Here is a 23792-nt window from a genome sequence, read left to right on the forward strand (position 1 = left end):
AGGGTCAGTACTGAGCGAGTGCTGCACTGTCAGAGGGTCAGTACTCAGGGAGTGCCGCAGTGTCAGAGGGTCGGTACTGAGGGAGTGCCGCACTGTCAGAGGGTCAGTACTGAGGGAGCGCCGCACTGTCAGAGGGTCAGTACTGACGGAGTGCCGCACTGTCAGAGGGTCAGTACTGAGGGAGTGCTGCACTGTCAGAGGGTCAGTACTGAGGGAGTGCTGCACTGTCAGAGGGTCAGTACTGAGGGAGTGCTGCACTGTCAGAGTGTCAGTACTGACGGAGTGCCGCACTGTCAGAGGGTCAGTACTGAGGGAGTGCCGGACTGTCAGAGGGTTAGTACTGAGGGAGTGCCGCACAGTCAGAGGGTCAGTACTGAGGGAGTCTGCACTGTCAGAGGGTCAGTACTGAGTGAGCGCCGCACTGTCAAAGGGTCAGTACTGAGGGAGTGCCGCACTGTCAGAGGGTCAGTACTGAGGGAGTGCTGCACTGTCAGAGGGTCAGTACTGAGGGAGTGCTGCACTGTCAGAGGGTCAGTACTGAGGGAGTGCTGCACTGTCAGAGGGTCAGTACTGAGGGAGTGCTGAACTGCCAGAGGGTCAGTACTGAGGGAGTGCCGCACTGTCAGAGAGTCAGTTCTGAGGGAGCGCCGAACTGTCAGAGGGTCAGTACTGAGGGAGTGCCGCACTGTCAGAGGGTCAGTTCTGAGGGAGCACCGCACTGTCAGAGGGTCAGTACTGAGGGAGTTCCGCACTGTCAGAGTGTCAGTACTGAGGGAGTGCCGCACTGTCAGAGATTCAGTACTGAGGGAGTGCCGCACTGTCAGAGGGTCAGTACTGAGGGAGTGATGCACTGACAGAGGGTCAGTACTGAGGGAGTGCCGCACTGTCAGAGGGTCAGTACTGAGGGAGCACCACACTGTCAGAGGGTCAGCACTGAGGGAGCGCCGAACTGTCAGAGGGTCAGTACTGAGGGAGCGCTGCACTGTCAGAGATTCAGTACTGAGGGAGCGCTGCACTGTCAGAGGTTCAGTACTGAGGGAGTGCCGTACTGTCAGAGAGTCAGTACTGAGGGAGTGCCGCACTGTCAGAGGGTCAGTACTGAGCGAGTGCTGCACTGTCAGAGGGTCAGTACTCAGGGAGTGCTGTACTATCAGAGGGTCAGTACTGAGGGAGTGCTGCATCGTCAGAGGGTCAGTACTGAGGGAGTGCCGCATTGTCAGAGGGTCAGTACTGAGGGAGCGCCGCACTGTCAGAGGGTCAGTACTGACGGAGTGCCGCACTGTCAGAGGGTCAGTACTGAGGGAGTGCTGCACTGTCAGAGGGTCAGTACTGAGGGAGTGCTGCACTGTCAGAGGGTCAGGACTGAGGGAGTGCTGAACTGCCAGAGGGTCAGTACTGAGGGAGTGCCGCACTGTCAGAGAGTCAGTTCTGAGGGAGCGCCGCACTGTCAGAGGGTCAGTACTGAGGGAGTGCCGCACTGTCAGAGGGTCAGTTCTGAGGGAGCACCGCACTGTCAGACGGTCAGTACTGAGGGAGTTCCGCACTGTCAGAGTGTCAGTACTGTGGGAGTGCCGCACTGTCAGAGATTCAGTACTGAGGGAGTGCCGCACTGTCAGAGGGTCAGTACTGAGGGAGCACCACACTGTCAGAGGGTCAGCACTGAGGGAGCGCCGAACTGTCAGAGGGTCAGTACTGAGGGAGCGCTGCACTGTCAGAGAGTCAGTACTGAGGGAGCGCTGCACTGTCAGAGGTTCAGTACTGAGGGAGTGCCGTACTGTTAGAGAGTCAGTACTGAGGGAGTGCCGCACTGTCAGAGGGTCAGTACTGAGCGAGTGCTGCACTGTCAGAGGGTCAGTACTGAGGGAGTGCTGCATCGTCAGAGGGTCAGTACTGAGGGAGTGCCGCACTGTCAGAGGGACAGTACTGAGGGAGCGCCGCACTGTCAGAGGGTCAGTACTGACGGAGTGCCGCACCGTCAGAGGGTCAGTACTGAGGGAGTGCTGCACTGTCAGAGGGTCAGTACTGAGGGAGTGCTGCACTGTCAGAGGGTCAGTACTGAGGGAGTGCCGCACAGTCAGAGGGTCAGTACTGAGGGAGTGCTGCACTGTCAGAGGGTCAGTACTGAGGGAGTGCTGCACTGTCAGAGGGTCAGTACAGAGGGGTGCAGCACTGTCAGAGGGTCAGTACTGAGGGAGTGCCATACTGTCAGAGGGTCAGTACTGAGGGAGTGCCATACTGTCAGAGGGTCAGTACTGAGGGAGTGCTGCACTGTCAGAGGGTCAGTATTGAGGGAGTTCCGCACTGTCAGAGGGTCAGTACTGAGGGAGTGCTGCACTGTCAGAGGGTCAGTACTGAGGGAGTGCCGCACTGTCAGAGGGTCAGTACTGAGGGAGTGCTGCACTGTCAGAGGGTCAGTACTGAGGGAGTGCCGCACTGTCAGAGGGTCAGTACTGAGGGAGTGCCGCACTGTCAGAGGGTCAGTGCTGAGGGAGTGCTGCACTGTCAGAGGGTCAGTACTGAGGGAGTGCCGCACTGTCAGAGGGTCAGTATTGAGGGAGTGCCGCACAGTCAGAGTGTCAGTACTGAGGGTGCGCTGCACTGTCAGAGGGTCAGTACTGAGGGAGTACCGCACTGTCAGAGGATCAGTACTGAGGGAGCGCTGCACTGTCACAGGGTCAGTACTGAGGGAGCGCCGCACTGTCAGAGGGTCAGTACTGAGCGAGTGCTGCACTGTCAGAGAGTCAGTACCGAGGGAGTGCCGCACTGTCAGAGGGTCAGTACTGAGGGAGCGCCGCACAGTCAGAGGGTCAGTACTGAGGGAGTGCTGCACTGTCAGAGGGTCAGCATTGAGGGAGTGCCGCACTGTTGGAGGGTCAATACTGAGGGAGTGCCGCACTGTCAGAGGGTCAGTACTGAGGGAGCGCCGCACTGTCAGAGGGTCAGTACTGAGGGAGTGCCGCACTGTCAGAGGGTCAGTACTGAGGGAGCGCCGCACTGTCAGAGGGTCAGTACTGAGGGAGCGCCGCACTGTCAGAGGGTCAGTACTGAGGGAGTGCCGCACTGCCAGAGGGTCAGTACTGAGGGAGCGCCGCACTGTCAGACGGTCAGTACTGAGGTTGCCCCGCACTGTCAGAGGGTCAGTACTGAGGGAGTGCCGCACTGTCAGAGGGTCAGTACTGAGTGAGTGCCGCACTGTCAGAGGGTCAGTACTGAGGGTGCGCCGCACTGTCAGAGGGTCAGTACTGAGGGAGTGCCGCACTGTCAGAGGGTCAGTACTGAGTGAGTGCCGCACTGTCAGAGGGTCAGTACTGAGGGAGCGCCGCACTGTCAGAGGGTCAGTACTGAGGTAGTGCTGCACTGTCAGAGGGTCAGTACTGAGGGAGTGCCGCACTGTCAAAGGGTCAGTACTGAGGGAGTGCCGCACTGTCAGAGGGTCAGTACTGAGGGAATGCTGCACCGTCAGAGGGTCAGTACTGAGGGAGTGCCGCACTGTCGGAGAGTCAGTACTGAGGGAGCGCCGCACTGTCAGAGGGTCAGAACTGAGGGTGCGCCGCACTGTCAGAGGGTCAGTACTGAGGGAGTGCCGCACTGTCAGAGGGTCAGTACTGAGTGTGTGCCGCACTGTCAGAGGGTCAGTACTGGGGGTGCGCCGCACTGTCAGAGGGTCAGTACTGAGTGAGTGCCGCACTGTCAGAGGGTCAGTACTGAGGGAGCGCCGCACTGTCAGAGGGTCAGTACTGATGTAGTGCCGCACTGTCAGAGGGTCAGTACTGAGGGAATGCTGCACCGTCAGAGGGTCAGTACTGAGGGAGTGCCGCACTGTCAGAGGGTCAGTACTGAGGGAGTGCCGCACTGTCAGAGGGTCAGTACTGAGGGAGTGCCGCACTGTCAGAGGGTCAGTACTGAGGGAATGCTGCACCGTCAGAGGGTCAGTACTGAGGGAGTGCCGCACTGTCAGAGGGTCAGTACTGAGGGAGTGCCGCACTGTCAGAGGGTCAGTACTGAGGGAGTACCGCACTGTCAGAGGGTCAGGACTGAGGGAGTGCCGCACTGTCAGAGGGTCAGTACTGAGGGAGTGCCGCACTGTCAGAGGGTCAGTACTGAGGGAGTGCCGCACTGTCAGAGGGTCAGTACTGAGGGAGTGCCGCACTGTTAGAGGGTCAGTACTGAGGGAGCGACGCACTGTCAGAGGGTCAGTACTGAGGGAGTGCTGCACAGTCAGAGGGTCAGTACTGAAGGAGTGCTACACTGTCAGAGGGTCAGTACTGAGGGAGTGCTGCACTGTCAGAGGGTCAGTACTGAGGGAGTGCTGCACTGTCAGAGGGTCAGTGCTCAGGGAGTGCTGTACTATCAGAGGGTCAGTACTGAGGGAGTCTGCACTGTCAGAGGGTCAGTACTGAGGGAGTGCTGCACTGTCAGAGGGTCAGTACTGAGCGAGTGCTGCACTGTCAGAGGGTCAGTACTCAGGGAGTGCTGTACGATCAGAGGGTCAGTACTGAGGGAGTGCTGCATCGTCAGAGGGTCAGTACTGAGGGAGTGCCGCACTGTCAGAGGGTCAGTACTGAGGGAGCGCCGCACTGTCAGAGGGTCAGTACTGACGGAGTGCCGCACTGTCAGAGGGTCAGTACTGAGGGAGTGCTGCACTGTCAGAGGGTCAGTACTGAGGGAGTGCTGCACTGTCAGAGGGTCAGTACTGAGGGAGTGCCGCACTGTCAGAGGGTCAGTACTGAGGGAGTGCCGGACTGTCAGAGGGTCAGTACTGAGGGAGTGCCGCACAGTCAGAGGGTCAGTACTGAGGGAGTCTGCACTGTCAGAGGGTCAGTACTGAGTGAGCGCCGCACTGTCAAAGGGTCAGTACTGAGGGAGTGCCGCACTGTCAGAGGGTCAGTACTGAGGGAGTGCTGCACTGTCAGAGGGTCAGTACTGAGGGAGTGCTGCACTGTCAGAGGGTCAGTACTGAGGGAGTGCTGCACTGTCAGAGGGTCAGAACTGAGGGAGTGCTGAACTGCCAGAGGGTCAGTACTGAGGGAGTGCCGCACTGTCAGAGAGTCAGTTCTGAGGGAGCGCCGCACTGTCAGAGGGTCAGTACTGAGGGAGTGCCGCACTGTCAGAGGGTCAGTTCTGAGGGAGCACCGCACTGTCAGAGGGTCAGTACTGAGGGAGTTCCGCACTGTCAGAGTGTCAGTACTGAGGGAGTGCCGCACTGTCAGAGATTCAGTACTGAGGGAGTGCCGCACTGTCAGAGGGTCAGTACTGAGGGAGTGATGCACTGACAGAGGGTCAGTACTGAGGGAGTGCCGCACTGTCAGAGGGTCAGTACTGAGGGAGCACCACACTGTCAGAGGGTCAGCACTGAGGGAGCGCCGAACTGTCAGAGGGTCAGTACTGAGGGAGCGCTGCACTGTCAGAGAGTCAGTACTGAGGGAGCGCTGCACTGTCAGAGGTTCAGTACTGAGGGAGTGCCGTACTGTCAGAGAGTCAGTACTGCGGGAGTGCCGCACTGTCAGAGGGTCAGTACTGAGCGAGTGCTGCACTGTCAGAGGGTCAGTACTGAGGGAGTGCTGTACTATCAGAGGGTCAGTACTGAGGGAGTGCTGCATCGTCAGAGGGTCAGTACTGAGGGAGTGCCGCACTGTCAGAGGGTCAGTACTGAGGGAGCGCCGCACTGTCAGAGGGTCAGTACTGACGGAGTGCCGCACTGTCAGAGGGTCAGTACTGAGGGAGTGCTGCACTGTCAGAGGGTCAGTACTGAGGGAGTGCTGCACTGTCAGAGGGTCAGTACTGAGGGAGTGCTGAACTGCCAGAGGGTCAGTACTGAGGGAGTGCCGCACTGTCAGAGAGTCAGTTCTGAGGGAGCGCCGCAGTGTCAGCGGGTCAGTACTGAGGGAGTGCCGCACTGTCAGAGGGTCAGTTCTGAGGGAGCACCGCACTGTCAGAGGGTCAGTACTGAGGGAGTTCCGCACTGTCAGAGTGTCAGTACTGAGGGAGCGCCGCATTGTCAGAGGGTCAGTACTGAGGGAGTGCCGCACTGTCAGAGATTCAGTACTGAGGGAGTGCCGCACTGTCCGAGGGTCAGTACTGAGGGAGTGATGCACTGACAGAGGGTCAGTACTGAGGGAGTGCCGCGCTGTCAGAGGGTCAGTACTGAGGGAGCACCACACTGTCAGAGGGTCAGCACTGAGGGAGCGCCGAACTGTCAGAGGGTCAGTACTGAGGGAGCGCTGCACTGTCAGAGAGTCAGTACTGAGGGAGCGCCGAACTGTCAGAGGGTCAGTACTGAGCGAGCGCTGCACTGTCAGAGGGTCAGTACTCAGGGAGTGCTGTACTATCAGAGGGTCAGTACTGAGGGAGTGCTGCATCGTCAGAGGGTCAGTACTGAGGGAGTGCCGCACTGTCAGAGGGACAGTACTGAGGGAGCGCCGCACTGTCAGAGGGTCAGTACTGAGGGAGTGCCGTACTGTCAGAGAGTCAGTACTGAGGGAGTGCCGCACTGTCAGAGGGTCAGTACTGAGCGAGCGCTGCACTGTCAGAGGGTCAGTACTCAGGGAGTGCTGTACTATCAGAGGGTCAGTACTGAGGGAGTGCTGCATCGTCAGAGGGTCAGTACTGAGGGAGTGCCGCACTGTCAGAGGGACAGTACTGAGGGAGCGCCGCACTGTCAGAGGGTCAGTACTGACGGAGTGCCGCACTGTCAGAGGGTCAGTACTGAGGGAGTGCTGCACTGTCAGAGGGTCAGTACTGAGGGAGTGCTGCACTGTCAGAGGGTCAGTACTGAGGGAGTGCTGCACTGTCAGAGTGTCAGTACTGACGGAGTGCCGCACTGTCAGAGGGTCAGTACTGAGGGAGTGCCGGACTGTCAGAAGGTCAGTACTGAGGGAGTGCCGCACAGTCAGAGGGTCAGTACTGAGGGAGTCTGCACTGTCAGAGGGTCAGTAGTGAGTGAGCGCCGCACTGTCAAAGGGTCAGTACTGAGGGAGTGCCGCACTGTCAGAGGGTCAGTACTGAGGGAGTGCTGCACTGTCAGAGGGTCAGTACTGAGGGAGTGCTGCACTGTCAGAGGGTCAGTACTGAGGGAGTGCTGCACTGTCAGAGGGTCAGTACTGAGGGTGTGCTGAACTGCCAGAGGGTCAGTACTGAGGGAGTGCCGCACTGTCAGAGAGTCAGTTCTGAGGGAGCGCCGCACTGTCAGAGGGTCAGTACTGAGGGAGTGCCGCACTGTCAGAGGGTCAGTTCTGAGGGAGCACCGCACTGTCAGAGGGTCAGTACTGAGGGAGTTCCGCACTGTCAGAGTGTCAGTACTGAGGGAGTGCCGCACTGTCAGAGATTCAGTACTGAGGGAGTGCCGCACTGTCAGAGGGTCAGTACTGAGGGAGTGATGCACTGACAGAGGGTCAGTACTGAGTGAGTGCCGCACTGTCAGAGGGTCAGTACTGAGGGAGCACCACACTGTCAGAGGGTCAGCACTGAGGGAGCGCCGAACTGTCAGAGGGTCAGTACTGAGGGAGCGCTGCACTGTCAGAGAGTCAGTACTGAGGGAGTGCCGCACTGTCAGAGGGTCAGTAATGAGCGAGTGCCGCACTGTTAGAGGGTCAGCACTGAGGGAGCGCCGCACCGTTCGAGGGTCAGTACTGAGGGAACACTGCATGGTCAGAGGATCAGTACTGAGGGAGTGCCGCACTGTCAGAGGGTCAGTACTGAGGGAGCGACGCACTGTCAGAGGGTCAGTACTGAGGGAGTGCCGCACTGTCAGAGGGTCAGTACTGTGGGAGTGCTTCATTGTCAGAGGGTCAGTACTGAGGGAGTGCTGCACTGTCAGAGGGTCAGTACTGAAGGAGTGCCGCACAGTCAGAGGGTCAGTACTGAGGGAGTGACGCACTGTCAGAGGGTCAGTACTGAGGAAGTGCTACACTGTCAGAGGGTCAGTACTGAGGGAGCTCCGCACTGTCAGAGGGTCAGTACTGAGGGAGTGCTGCACTGTCAGAGGGTCAGTACTGAGGGAGTGCTGCACTGTCAGAGGGTCAGTACTGAGGGAGTGCCGCACTGTCAGAGGGTCAGTACTGAGGGAGTGCCGCACTGTCAGAGGGTCAGTACTGAGGGAGTGCTGCACTGTCAGAGGGTCAGTACTGAGGGAGTGCTGCACTGTCAGAGGGTCAGTACTGAGGGAGTGCTGACTGTCAGAGGGTCAGTACATAGGGGTGCAGCACTGTCAGAGGGTCAGTACTGAGGGAGTGCCATACTGTCAGAGGGTCAGTACTGAGGGAGTGCCATACTGTCAGAGGGTCAGTACTGGGGGAGCGCTGCACTGTCAGAGGGTCAGTATTGAGGGAGTTCCGCACTGTCAGAGGGTCAGTACTGAGGAAGTGATGCACTGACAGAGGGTCAGTACTGAGGGAGCGCTGCACTGTCAGAGGATCAGTTCTGAGGGAGTGCCGCACTGTCAGAGGGTCAGTATTGAGGGAGTGCCGCACTGTCAGAGGGACAGTACTGAGGAAGTGCCGCACTGTCAGAGGGTCAGTACTGAGGGAGTGCCGCACTTTCAGAGGGTCAGTACTGAGGGAGCGCAGCACTGTCAGAGGGTCAGTACTTAGGGAGTGCCGCACTGTCAGAGGGTCAGTACTGAGGGAGCGCCGCACTGTCAGAGAGTCAGTACTGAGGGAGCGCCGCACTGTCAGAGGGTCAGTACTGAGGGAGTGCTGCAATGTCAGAGGGTCAGTACTGAGGGAGTGCTGCAATGTCAGAGGGTCAGTACTGAGGGAGTGCTTCATTGTCAGAGGGTCAGTACTGAGGGAGTGCCGCACTGTCAGAGGTTCAGTACTGAGGGAGTTCCGCACTGTCAGAGGGTCAGTACTGAGCGAGTGCTTCACTGTCCGAGGGTCAGTACTGAGGGAGTGCTGCACTGTCAGAGGGTCAGTACTGAGGGAGGGCCGCACTGTCAGAGGGTCAGTACTGAGGGAGTGACGCACTGTCAGAGGGTCAGTACTGAGGGAGTGCTGCACTGTCAGAGGGTCAGTACTGAGGGAGTGCTGCACTGTCAGAGGGTCAGTACTGAGGGAGTGCCGCTCTGTCAGAGGGTCAGTACTGAGGGAGTGCTGCACTGTCAGAAGTCAGTACTGAGGGAGTGCTGCACTGTCAGAGGGTCAGTACTGAGGGAGTGCTGCACTGTCAGAGGGTCAGTACTGAGGGAGTGCTGCACTGTCAGAGGGTCAGTACAGAGGGAGTGCAGCACTGTCAGAGGGTCAGTACTGAGGGAGTGCCGCACTGTCAGAGGGTCACTACTGAGGGAGTGCCGCACTGTCAGAGGGTCAGTATTGAGGGAGTGCCGCACTGTCAGAGGGTCAGTACTGAGGGAGTGCTGCACTGTCAGAGGGTCAGTACTGAGGGAGTGCCGCACTGTCAGAGGGTCAGTACTGACGGAGCGCTCACCTTGTTTTTCTTCCTTCCCCATGGATGTCCTGCATGCCTCAGGATGTCTCCACCGGCCCGCCTCCAGGAGTTGATCCGAATTATCCGGACGGCCCGTACCCAGGCTGAAGAACGCGCAATTATCCAGAAGGAATGTGCCGCCATCCGTTCCAGCTTCCGCGAGGACGAGGGATCATACCGTTGCCGCAATGTGGCCAAACTTCTCTACATGCACATGTTGGGCTACCCCGCTCATTTCGGCCAGGTGAGGAATCACACTCCCAGGACAGGTACAGCACGGGGTTAGATACAGAGTAAAGCTCCCTCTACACTGTCCCCATCAAACACTCCCAGGACAGGTACAGCACGGGGTTAGATACAGAGTAAAGCTCCCTCTACACTGTCCCCATCAAACACTCCCAGGACAGGTACAGCACGGGGTTAGAAACAGAGTAAAGCTCCCTCTACACTGTCCCCATCAAACACACACAGGACAGATACAGCACGGGGTCAGATACAGAGTAAAGCTCCCTCTGCACTGACCCCATCAAACACCCCCAGGACAGGTATAGCACGGGGTTAGATACAGAGTAAAGCTCCCTCTCCACTGTCCCCATCAAACACTCCCAGGACAGATACAGCACGGGTTTAGATACAGAGTAAAGCTCCCTCTACACTGTCCCCAACAAACACTCCCAGGACAGGTACAGCACGGTGTTAGATACAGAGTAAAGCTCCCTCTACACTGTCTCCATCAAACACTCCCAGGACAGGTACAGCACGGGGTTAGATACAGAGTAAAGCTCCATCTAAACTGTCCCCATCAAACACTCCCAGGACAGGTACAGCACGGGGTTAGATACAGAGTAAAGCTCCCTCTACACTGTCCCCATCAAACACGCCCAGGACAGGCACAGCACGGGGTTAGATACAGAGTAAAGCTCCCTCTACACTGTCCCCATCAAACACTCCCAGTAAGGTACAGCACGGGGTTAGATACAGAGTAAAGCTCCCTCTACACTGTCCCCATCAAACACTCCCAGGACAGGTACAGCACGGGGTTAGATACAGAGAAAAGCTCCCTCTACACTGTCCCCATCAAACACTCCCAGGACAGGTACAACACGGGGTTAGATACAGAGCAATGCTCCCTCTATACTGTCCCCATCAAACACTCCCAGGACAGGTACAGCACGGGGTTAGATACAGAGTAAAGCTCCCTCTACACTGTCTCCATCAAACACTCCAAGGACAGGTACAGCATGGTGTTAGATACAGAGTAAAGCTCCCTCTACACTGTCCCCATAAAACACTCCCAGGACAGGTACAGCACGGGGTTAGATACAGAGTAAAGTTCCCTCCACACTATCCCCATCAAACACTCCCAGGACAGGTACAGCACGGGGTTAGATACAGAGTAAAGCTCTCTCTACACTGTCCCCATCAAACACTCACAGGACAGGTAGAGCACGGGGGGAGATACAGAGTAAAGCTCCCTCGACACTGTCCCCACCAAACACTCCCAGGACAGGTACAGCACGGGGTTAGATACAGAGTAAAGCTCCCTCTACACTGTCCCCATCACACACTCCCAGGACAGGTACAGCACGGGGTTAGATACAGAGTAAAGATCCCTCTACACTGTCACCATCAAACACTCCCAGGACAGGTACAGCACGGTGTTAGATACAGAGTAAAGCTCCCTCGACACTGTCCCCATCAAACTCTCCCAGGACAAGTACATCCCGGGGTTAGATACAGAGTAAAGCTCCCTCTACACTGTTCCCATCAAACACTCCCAGGACAGGTACAGCACGGGGTTAGTTACAGAGTAAAACTCCCTCGACACTGTCCCCATCAAACACTCCCAGGACAGGTAGAGCACGGGGGTAGATACAGAGTAAAGCTCCCTCGACACTGTCCCCACCAAACACTCCCATGACAGGTACAGCACGGGGTTAGAAACAGAGTAAAGCTCCCTCTACACTGTCCTCATCAAACACTCCCAGGACAGGTACAGCACGGGGTTGGATACAGAGTAAAGCTCCCTCTACACTGTCCCCATCAAACACTCCCAGGACAGGTACAGCATGGGGTTAGATACAGAGCAAAGCTCCCTCTACACTGTCCCCATCAAACACACCCAGGACAGGTAAAGCAAGGGGTTAGATACAGAGTAAAGCTCCCTCGACACTGTCCCCATCAAACACTCCCAGGACAGGCACAGCACGGGGTTAGATACAGAGTAAAGCTCCCGCTACACTGTCCCCATCAAGCACTCCCAGGACAGGTACAGCACAGGGTTAGATACAGAGTAAAGCTCCCTCTACACTGTCCCCATCAAACTCTCCCAGACCAGGTACAGCACAGCGTTAGATACAGAGTCAAGCTCCCTCTACACTGTCCCCATCAAACACTCCCAAGACAGGTACAGCACGGGGTTAGATACAGAGTAAAGCTCCCTCGACACTGTCCCCATCAAACACTCCCAGGACAGGTACAGCACGGGGTTAGATGCAGAGTAAACCTCCCTCTACACTGTCCCCATCAAACACTCCCAGGACAGGCACAGCACGGGGTTAGATACAGAGTAAAGCTCCCTCTACACTGTCCCCATCAAACACTCCAAGGACAGGTACAGCACGGGGTTAGATGCAGAGTAAAGCTCCCTCTACACAGTCCCCATCAACCACTCCCAGGACAGGTACAGTACGGGATTAGATACAGAGTAAAGCTCCCTCTACACTGTCCCCACCAAACACTCCCAGGACAGGTACAACACAGGGTTAGATACAGAGTAAAGCTCCCTCTACACTGTCCCCGTCAAACACTCCCAGGACAGGTACAGCACGGGGTTAGATACAGAGTAAAGCTCCCTCTACACCGTCACCATCAAACACTCCCAGGACAGGTACAGCACGGGGTTAGATACAGAGTAAAGCTCCCTCTACACTGTCCCCATCAACCACTCCCAGGATAGGTACAGCACGGAGTTAGATACAGAGTAAAGCTCCCTCTACACTGTCCCCATCAAACACTCCCAGGACAGGTAGAGCACGGGGGTAGATACAGAGTAAAGCTCCCTCGACACTGTCCCCACCAAACACTCCCATGACAGGTACAGCACGGGGTTAGAAACAGAGTAAAGCTCCCTCTACACTGTCCTCATCAAACACTCCCAGGACAGGTACAGCACGGGGTTGGATACAGAGTAAAGCTCACTCTACACTGTCCCCATCAAACACTCCCAGGACAGGTACAGCATGGGGTTAGATACAGAGCAAAGCTCCCTCTACACTGCCCCCATCAAACACACCCAGGACAGGTAAAGCACGGGGTTAGATACAGAGTAAAGCTCCCTCCACACTGTCCCCATCAAACACTCCCAGGACAGGCACAACACGGGGTTAGATACAGAGTAAAGCTCCCGCTACACTGTCCCCATCAAGCACTCCCAGGACAGGTACAGCACAGGGTTAGATACAGAGTAAAGCTCCCTCTACACTGTCCCCATCAAACTCTCCCAGGCCAGGTACAGCACGGGGTTAGATGCAGAGTAAACCTCCCTCTACACTGTCCCCATCAAACACTCCCAGGACAGGCACAGCACGGGGTTAGATACAGAGTAAAGCTCCCTCTACACTGTCCCCATCAAACACTCCCAGGACAGGTACAGCACGGGGTTAGATGCAGAGTAAAGCTCCCTCTACACAGTCCCCATCAACCACTCCCAGGACAGGTACAGTACGGGATTAGATACAGAGTAAAGCTCCCTCTACACTGTCCCCACCAAACACTCCCAGGACAGGTACAGCACGGGGTTAGATACAGAGTAAAGCTCCCTCTACACCGTCACCATCAAACACTCCCAGGACAGGTACAGCACGGGGTTAGATACAGAGTAAAGCTCCCTCTACACTGTCCCCATCAACCACTCCCAGGATAGGTACAGCACGGAGTTAGATACAGAGTAAAGCTCCCTCTACACTGTCACCATCAAACACTCCCAGGACAGGTACAGCACGGTGTTAGATACAGAGTAAAGCTCCCTCGACACTGTCCCCATCAAACTCTCCCAGGACAAGTACATCCCGGGGTTAGATACAGAGTAAAGCTCCCTCTACACTGTTCCCATCAAACACTCCCAGGACAGGTACAGCACGGGGTTAGTTACAGAGTAAAGCTCCCTCGACACTGTCCCCATCAAACACTCCCAGGACAGGTAGAGCACGGGGGTAGATACAGAGTAAAGCTCCCTCGACACTGTCCCCACCAAACACTCCCATGACAGGTACAGCACGGGGTTAGAAACAGAGTAAAGCTCCCTCTACACTGTCCTCATCAAACACTCCCAGGACAGGTACAGCACGGGGTTGGATACAGAGTAAAGCTCCCTCTACACTGTCCCCATCAAACACTCCCAGGACAGGTACAGCATGGGGTTAGATACAGAGCAAAGCTCCCTCTACACTGTCCCCATCAAACACACCCAGGACAGGTAAAGCAAGGGGTTAGATACAGAGTAAAGCTCCCTCGACACTGTCCCCATCAAACACTCCCAGGACAGGCACAGCACGGGGTTAGATACAGAGTAAAGCTCCCGCTACACTGTCCCCATCAAGCACTCCCAGGACAGGTACAGCACAGGGTTAGATACAGAGTAAAGCTCCCTCTACACTGTCCCCATCAAACTCTCCCAGACCAGGTACAGCACAGCGTTAGATACAGAGTCAAGCTCCCTCTACACTGTCCCCATCAAACACTCCCAAGACAGGTACAGCACGGGGTTAGATACAGAGTAAAGCTCCCTCGACACTGTCCCCATCAAACACTCCCAGGACAGGTACAGCACGGGGTAAGATGCAGAGTAAACCTCCCTCTACACTGTCCCCATCAAACACTCCCAGGACAGGCACAGCACGGGGTTAGATACAGAGTAAAGCTCCCTCTACACTGTCCCCATCAAACACTCCAAGGACAGGTACAGCACGGGGTTAGATGCAGAGTAAAGCTCCCTCTACACAGTCCCCATCAACCACTCCCAGGACAGGTACAGTACGGGATTAGATACAGAGTAAAGCTCCCTCTACACTGTCCCCACCAAACACTCCCAGGACAGGTACAACACAGGGTTAGATACAGAGTAAAGCTCCCTCTACACTGTCCCCGTCAAACACTCCCAGGACAGGTACAGCACGGGGTTAGATACAGAGTAAAGCTCCCTCTACACCGTCACCATCAAACACTCCCAGGACAGGTACAGCACGGGGTTAGATACAGAGTAAAGCTCCCTCTACACTGTCCCCATCAACCACTCCCAGGATAGGTACAGCATGGAGTTAGATACAGAGTAAAGCTCCCTCTACACTGTCCCCATCAAACACTCCCAGGACAGGTAGAGCACGGGGGTAGATACAGAGTAAAGCTCCCTCGACACTGTCCCCACCAAACACTCCCATGACAGGTACAGCACGGGGTTAGAAACAGAGTAAAGCTCCCTCTACACTGTCCTCATCAAACACTCCCAGGACAGGTACAGCACGGGGTTGGATACAGAGTAAAGCTCACTCTACACTGTCCCCATCAAACACTCCCAGGACAGGTACAGCATGGGGTTAGATACAGAGCAAAGCTCCCTCTACACTGCCCCCATCAAACACACCCAGGACAGGTAAAGCACGGGGTTAGATACAGAGTAAAGCTCCCTCCACACTGTCCCCATCAAACACTCCCAGGACAGGCACAACACGGGGTTAGATACAGAGTAAAGCTCCCGCTACACTGTCCCCATCAAGCACTCCCAGGACAGGTACAGCACAGGGTTAGATACAGAGTAAAGCTCCCTCTACACTGTCCCCATCAAACTCTCCCAGGCCAGGTACAGCACGGGGTTAGATGCAGAGTAAACCTCCCTCTACACTGTCCCCATCAAACACTCCCAGGACAGGCACAGCACGGGGTTAGATACAGAGTAAAGCTCCCTCTACACTGTCCCCATCAAACACTCCCAGGACAGGTACAGCACGGGGTTAGATGCAGAGTAAAGCTCCCTCTACACAGTCCCCATCAACCACTCCCAGGACAGGTACAGTACGGGATTAGATACAGAGTAAAGCTCCCTCTACACTGTCCCCACCAAACACTCCCAGGACAGGTACAGCACGGGGTTAGATACAGAGTAAAGCTCCCTCTACACCGTCACCATCAAACACTCCCAGGACAGGTACAGCACGGGGTTAGATACAGAGTAAAGCTCCCTCTACACTGTCCCCATCAACCACTCCCAGGATAGGTACAGCACGGAGTTAGATACAGAGTAAAGCTCCCTCTACACTGTCCCCATCAAACACTCCCAGGACAGGTAGAGCACGGGGGTAGATACAGAGTAAAGCTCCCTCGACACTGTCCCCACCAAACACTCCCATGACAGGTACAGCACGGGGTTAGAAAAAGAGTAAAGCTCCCTCTACACTGTCCTCATCAAACACTCCCAGGACAGGTACAGCACGGGGTTGGATACAGAGTAAAGCTCACTCTACACTGTCCCCATCAAACACTCCCAGGACAGGTACAGCATGGGGTTAGATACAGAGCAAAGCTCCCTCTACACTGCCCCCATCAAACACACCCAGGACAGGTAAAGCACGGGGTTAGATACAGAGTAAAGCTCCCTCCACACTGTCCCCATCAAACACTCCCAGGACAGGCACAACACGGGGTTAGATACAGAGTAAAGCTCCCGCTACACTGTCCCCATCAAGCACTCCCAGGACAGGTACAGCACAGGGTTAGATACAGAGTAAAGCTCCCTCTACACTGTCCCCATCAAACTCTCCCAGGCCAGGTACAGCACAGCGTTAGATACAGAGTCAAGCTCCCTCTACACTGTCCCCATCAAACACTCCCAAGACAGGTACAGCACGGGGTTAGATACAGAGTAAAGCTCCCTCGACACTGTCCCCATCAAACACTCCCAGGACAGGTACAGCACGGGGTTAGATGCAGAGTAAACCTCCCTCTACACTGTCCCCATCAAACACTCCCAGGACAGGCACAGCACGGGGTTAGATACAGAGTAAAGCTCCCTCTACACTGTCCCCATCAAACACTCCCAGGACAGGTACAGCACGGGGTTAGATGCAGAGTAAAGCTCCCTCTACACAGTCCCCATCAACCACTCCCAGGACAGGTACAGTACGGGATTAGATACAGAGTAAAGCTCCCTCTACACTGTCCCCACCAAACACTCCCAGGACAGGTACAGCATGGGGTTAGATACAGAGTAAAGCTCCCTCTACACTGTTCCCATCAAACACTCCCAGGACAGGTACAGCACGGGGTTAGATACAGAGTAAACCTCCCTCTATACTGTCCCCATCAAACAATCCCAGGACAGGTACAGCACGGGGTTAGATACAGAGTAAAGCTCACTCTACACTGTCACCCATCAAACGCTCCCAGGACACGTACAGCACGGGGTTAGATACAGAGTAAAGCTCCCTCTGCACTGTCCCCATCAAACACTCCCAGGACAGGTACAGCATGGGGTTAGATACAGAGCAAAGCTCCCTCTCCACTGTCCCCATCAAACACTCCCAAGACAGGTACAGCACGGGGTTAGATACAGAGTAAAGCTCCCTCTACACTGTCCCCATCAAACACTCCCAGGTCAGGCACAGCACGGGGTTAGATACAGAGTAAAGCTCCCTCTACACTGTCCCCATCAAACACTCCCAGGACAGGTACAGCACGGGGTTAGATGCAGAGTAAAGCTCCCTCTACACAGTCCCCATCAACCACTCCCAGGACAGGTACAGTACGGGATTAGATACAGAGTAAAGCTCCCTCTACACTGTCCCCACCAAACACTCCCAGGACAGGTACAATACAGGGTTAGATACAGAGTAAAGCTCCCTCTACACTGTCCCCGTCAAACACTCCCAGGACAGGTACAGCACGGGGTTAGATACAGAGTAAAGCTCCCTCTACACCGTCACCATCAAACACTCCCAGGACAGGTACAGCACGGGGTTAGATACAGAGTAAAGCTCCCTCTACACTGTCCCCATCAACCACTCCCAGGATAGGTACAGCACGGAGTTAGATACAGAGTAAAGCTCCCTCTACACTGTCCCCATCAAACTCTCCCAGGACAGGTACAACACTGGGATAGATACGGAGTAAACCTCCCTCTACACTGTCCCCATCAAACACTCCCAGGACAGGTACAGCACGGAGTTAGATACATGGTAAAGCTCCCTCGACACTGTCCCCATCAAACACTCACAGGACAGGTACAGCACGGGGTTAGATGCAGAGTAAAGCTCCCTCTACACAGTCCCCATCAACCACTCCCAGGACAGGTACAGTACGGGATTAGATACAGAGTAAAGCTCCCTCTACACTGTCCCCACCAAACACTCCCAGGACAGGTACAGCATGGGGTTAGATACAGAGTAAAGCTCCCTCTACACTGTTCCCATCAAACACTCCCAGGACAGGTACAGCACGGGGTTAGATACAGAGTAAACCTCCCTCTACACTGTCCCCATCAAACAATCCCAGGACAGGTACAGCACGGGGTTAGATACAGAGTAAAGTTCACTCTACACTGTCACCCATCAAACGCTCCCAGGACACGTACAGCACGGGGTTAGATACAGAGTAAAGCTCCCTCTGCACTGTCCCCATCAAACACTCCCAGGACAGGTACAGCATGGGGTTAGATACAGAGCAAAGCTCCCTCTACACTGTCCCCATCAAACACTCCCAGGACAGGTACAGCACGGGGTTAGATACAGAGTAAAGCTCCCTCTACACTGTCCCCATCAAACACTCCCAGGTCAGGCACAGCACGGGGTTAGATACAGAGTAAAGCTCCCTCTACACTGTCCCCATCAAACACTCCCAGGACAGGTACAGTACGGGATTAGATACAGAGTAAAGCTCCCTCTACACTGTCCCCACCAAACACTCCCAGGACAGGTACAATACAGGGTTAGATACAGAGTAAAGCTCCCTCTACACTGTCCCCGTCAAACACTCCCAGGACAGGTACAGCACGGGGTTAGATACAGAGTAAAGCTCCCTCTACACCGTCACCATCAAACACTCCCAGGACAGGTACAGCACGGGGTTAGATACAGAGTAAAGCTCCCTCTACACTGTCCCCATCAAACACTCCCACGACAGGCACAGCACGGGGTTAGATACAGAGTAAAGCTCCCTCTACACTGTCCCCATCAACCACTCCCAGGATAGGTACAGCACGGAGTTAGATACAGAGTAAAGCTCCCTCTACACTGTCCCCATCAAACTCTCCCAGGACAGGTACAACACGGGGATAGATACGGAGTAAACCTCCCTCTACACTGTCCCCATCAAACACTCCCAGGACAGGTACAGCACGGAGTTAGATACAGGGTAAAGCTCCCTCGACACTGTCCCCATCAAACACTCACAGGACAGGTACAGCACGGGGTTAGATACAGAGTAAAGCTCCCTCTACACTGTTCCCATCAAACACTCCCAGGACAGGTACAGCACGGGGTTAGATACAGAGTAAACCTCCCTCTACACTGTCCCCATCAAACAATCCCAGGACAGGTACAGCACGGGGTTAGATACAGAGTAAAGCTCCCTCTACACTGTCACCCATCAAACGCTCCCAGGACACGTACAGCACGGGGTTAGATAATGAGTAAAGCTCCCTCTGCACTGTCCCCATCAAACACTCCCAGGACAGGTACAGCACGGGGTTAGATACAGAGTAAAGCTCCCTCTACACTGTCTCCATCAAACACTTCCAGGACAGGTACAGCATGGGGTTAGATACAGAGCAAAGCTCCCTCTACACTGTCCCCATCAAACACTCCCAGGACAGGTACAGCACGGGGTTAGATACAGAGCAAAGTTCACTCTACACTGTCACCCATCAAACGCTCCCAGGACACGTACAGCACGGGGTTAGATACAGAGTAAAGCTCCCTCTGCACTGTCCCCATCAAACACTCCCAGGACAGGTACAGCATGGGGTTAGATACAGAGCAAAGCTCCCTCTACACTGTCCCCATCAAACACTCCCAGGACAGGTACAGCACGGGGTTAGATACAGAGTAAAGCTCCCTCTACACTGTCCCCATCAAACACTCCCAGGTCAGGCACAGCACGGGGTTAGATACAGAGTAAAGCTCCCTCTACACTGTCCCCATCAAACACTCCCAGGACAGGTACAGTACGGGATTAGATACAGAGTAAAGCTCCCTCTACACTGTCCCCACCAAACACTCCCAGGACAGGTACAATACAGGGTTAGATACAGAGTAAAGCTCCCTCTACACTGTCCCCGTCAAACACTCCCAGGACAGGTACAGCACGGGGTTAGATACAGAGTAAAGCTCCCTCTACACCGTCACCATCAAACACTCCCAGGACAGGTACAGCACGGGGTTAGATACAGAGTAAAGCTCCCTCTACACTGTCCCCATCAAACACTCCCACGACAGGCACAGCACGGGGTTAGATACAGAGTAAAGCTCCCTCTACACTGTCCCCATCAACCACTCCCAGGATAGGTACAGCACGGAGTTAGATACAGAGTAAAGCTCCCTCTACACTGTCCCCATCAAACTCTCCCAGGACAGGTACAACACGGGGATAGATACGGAGTAAACCTCCCTCTACACTGTCCCCATCAAACACTCCCAGGACAGGTACAGCACGGAGTTAGATACAGGGTAAAGCTCCCTCGACACTGTCCCCATCAAACACTCACAGGACAGGTACAGCACGGGGTTAGATACAGAGTAAAGCTCCCTCTACACTGTTCCCATCAAACACTCCCAGGACAGGTACAGCACGGGGTTAGATACAGAGTAAACCTCCCTCTACACTGTCCCCATCAAACAATCCCAGGACAGGTACAGCACGGGGTTAGATACAGAGTAAAGCTCCCTCTACACTGTCACCCATCAAACGCTCCCAGGACACGTACAGCACGGGGTTAGATAATGAGTAAAGCTCCCTCTGCACTGTCCCCATCAAACACTCCCAGGACAGGTACAGCACGGGGTTAGATACAGAGTAAAGCTCCCTCTACACTGTCTCCATCAAACACTTCCAGGACAGGTACAGCATGGGGTTAGATACAGAGCAAAGCTCCCTCTACACTGTCCCCATCAAACACTCCCAGGACAGGTACAGCACGGGGTTAGATACAGAGCAAAGCTCCCTCTACACTGTCCCCATCAAACACTCCCAGGTCAGGTACAGCACGGGGTTAGATACAGAGCCAAGCTCACTCTACACAGTCCCCATCAAACACTCCCAGGACAGGTACAGCACGGGGTTAGATACAGAGTAAAGCTCCCTCTACACTGTCCCCATCAAACACTCCCAGGGCAGGTACAGCACGGGGTTAGATACAGAGTAAAGCTCCTTCGACACTGTCCCCACCAACACTCCCAGGACAGGTACAGCACGGGGTTAGATACAGAGTAAAGCTCCCTCTACACTGTCCCCATCAACCACTCCCAGGATAGGTACAGCACGGGGTTAGATACAGAGTAAATCTCCCTCTACACTGTCCCCATCAAACTCTCCCAGGACAGGTACAACACGGGGATAGATACGGAGTAAACCTCCCTCTACACTGTCCCCATCAAACACTCCCAGGACAGGTACAGCACGGAGTTAGATACAGGGTAAAGCTCCCGCTACACTGTCCCCATCAATCACTCACAGGACAGGTACAGCACGGGGTTAGATACAGAGTAAAGCTCCCTCTACACTGTTCCCATCAAACACTCCCAGGACAGGTACAGCACGGGGTTAGATACAGAGTAAAGCTCACTCTACACTGTCACCCCATCAAACGCTCCCAGGACACGTACAGCACGGGGTTAGATACAGAGTAAAGCTCCCTCTGCACTGTCCCCATCAAACACTCCCAGGACAGGTACAGCATGGGGTTAGATACAGAGCAAAGCTCCCTCTACACTGTCCCCATCAAACACTCCCAGGACAGGTACAGCACGGGGTTAGATACAGAGTAAAGCTCCCTCTACACTGTCCCCATCAAACACTCCCAGGACAGGTACAGCACGGGGTTCGATAAGAGTAAAGCTCCCTCTACACTGTCCCCATCAAACACTCCCAGGCCAGGTACAGCACGGGGTTAGATACAGAGCCAAGCTCACTCTACACAGTCCCCATCAAACACTCCCAGGACAGGTACAGCACGGGGTTAGATACAGAGTAAAGCTCCCTCTACACTGTCCCCATCAACCACTCCCAAGACAGGTACAGTACGGGATTAGATACAGAGTAAAGCTCCCTCTACACTGTCCCCACCAAACACTCCCAGGACAGGTACAGCACGGGGTTAGATACAGAGTAAAGCTCCCTCTACACTGTCCCCGTCAAATACTCCCAGGACAGGTACAGCACGGGGTTAGATACAGAGTAAAGCTCCCTCTACACCGTCTCCATCAAACGCTCCCAGGACACGTACAGCACGGGGTTAGATACAGAGTAAAGCTCCCTCTGCACTGTCCCCATCAAACACTCCCAGGACAGGTACAGCATGGGGTTAGATACAGAGCAAAGCTCCCTCTACACTGTCCCCATCAAACACTCCCAGGACAGGTACAGCACGGGGTTAGATACAGAGTAAAGCTCCCTCTACACTGTCCCCATCAAACACTCCCAGGACAGGTACAGCACGGGGTTCGATAAGAGTAAAGCTCCCTCTACACTGTCCCCATCAAACACTCCCAGGCCAGGTACAGCACGGGGTTAGATACAGAGCCAAGCTCACTCTACACAGTCCCCATCAAACACTCCCAGGACAGGTACAGCACGGGGTTAGATACAGAGTAAAGCTCCCTCTACACTGTCCCCATCAACCACTCCCAAGACAGGTACAGTACGGGATTAGATACAGAGTAAAGCTCCCTCTACACTGTCCCCACCAAACACTCCCAGGACAGGTACAGCACGGGGTTAGATACAGAGTAAAGCTCCCTCTACACTGTCCCCGTCAAATACTCCCAGGACAGGTACAGCACGGGGTTAGATACAGAGTAAAGCTCCCTCTACACCGTCTCCATCAAACACTCCCAGGACAGGTACAGCACGGGGTTAGATACAGAGTAAAGCTCCCTCTACACTGTCCCCATCAAATACTCCCAGGACAGGTACAGCACGGGGTTAGATACAGAGTAAAGCTCCCTCTACACTGTCCCCATCAAACACTCCCAGGACAGGTACAGCACGGAGTTAGATACAGAGTAAATCTCCCCCTACCCTGTCCCCATCAAACACTCCCAGGAGAGGTACAGCTCAGGGTTAGATACAGAGTAAAGCTCCCTCTACACTGTCCCCGTCAAACACTCCCAGAACAGGTACAGCACGGGGTTAGATACAGAATAAAACTCCCTCTACACTGTCCCCATCAAACACTCCCAGGACAGGTGCAGCACGGGGTTAGATACAGAGTAAAGCTCCCTCTACACTGTCCCCATCAAACACTCCCAGGACAGATACAGCATGGGGTTAGATACAGAGTAAAGCTCCCTCTACACTGTCCCCATCAAACACTCCCAGGACAGATACAGCACAGGGTTAGATACGGAGTAAATCTCCCTCTACACTGTCCCCATCAAACACTCCCAGGTCAGGTAGAGCATGGGGTTAGATACAGAGTAAAGCTTCCTCTACACTGTCCCCATCAAACACTCCCAGGAAAGGTACAGGACGGGGTTAGATACAGAGTAAAGCTCCCTCTACACTGTCCCCATCAAACTCTCCCAGGACAGGTACAGCACGGGGTTAGATACAGAGTAAACCTCCCTCTACACTGTCCCCATCAAACACTCCCAGGACAGGCACAGCACGGAGTTAGATACAGGGTAAAGCTCCCTCTACACTGTTCCCATCAAACACTCCGAGGACAGGTACAGCACGGGGTTAGATACAGAGTAAACCTCCCTCTACACTGTCCCCATCAAACAATCCCAGGACAGGTACAGCACGGGGTTAGATACAGAGTAAACCTCGCTCTACACTGTCCCCATCAAACAATCCCAGGACAGGTACAGCACGGGGTTAGATACAGAGTAAACCTCCCTCTGCACTGTCTCCATCAAACAACCCCAGGACAGGTACAGCACGGGGTTAGATACAGAGTAAAGCTCCCTCTACACTGTCACCCATCAAACACTCCCAGGACAGTTACAGCACGGGGTTAGATACAGAGTAAAACTCCCTCTACACTGTCACCCATCAAACACTCCCAGGACAGGTACAGCACAGGGTTAGATACAGAGTAAAGCTCCCTCTACATTGTCACCCATCAAATACTCCCAGGACAGGTACAGCACGGGGTTAGA

At 54.7% G+C, this 23792-nt stretch overlaps 1 long non-coding RNA gene across 1 annotated transcript in view; it reads left to right on the top strand.

Annotated features, from left to right (window-relative positions):
• LOC140422630 (uncharacterized) overlaps nucleotides 1–23792 on the top strand; it is a 33411-nt gene that overhangs the window by 3964 nt on the left and 5655 nt on the right. Inside the window, exon 2 of the long non-coding RNA XR_011947526.1 lies at nucleotides 9466–9667. This is a non-coding gene — a long non-coding RNA (uncharacterized lncRNA). The remainder of the gene's footprint in view (nucleotides 1–9465; nucleotides 9668–23792) is intronic.

The sequence above is a fragment of the Scyliorhinus torazame genome, chromosome 5 (assembly GCF_047496885.1).
Source record: "Scyliorhinus torazame isolate Kashiwa2021f chromosome 5, sScyTor2.1, whole genome shotgun sequence".
In the NCBI taxonomy this organism is placed as follows: domain Eukaryota; kingdom Metazoa; phylum Chordata; class Chondrichthyes; order Carcharhiniformes; family Scyliorhinidae; genus Scyliorhinus; species Scyliorhinus torazame.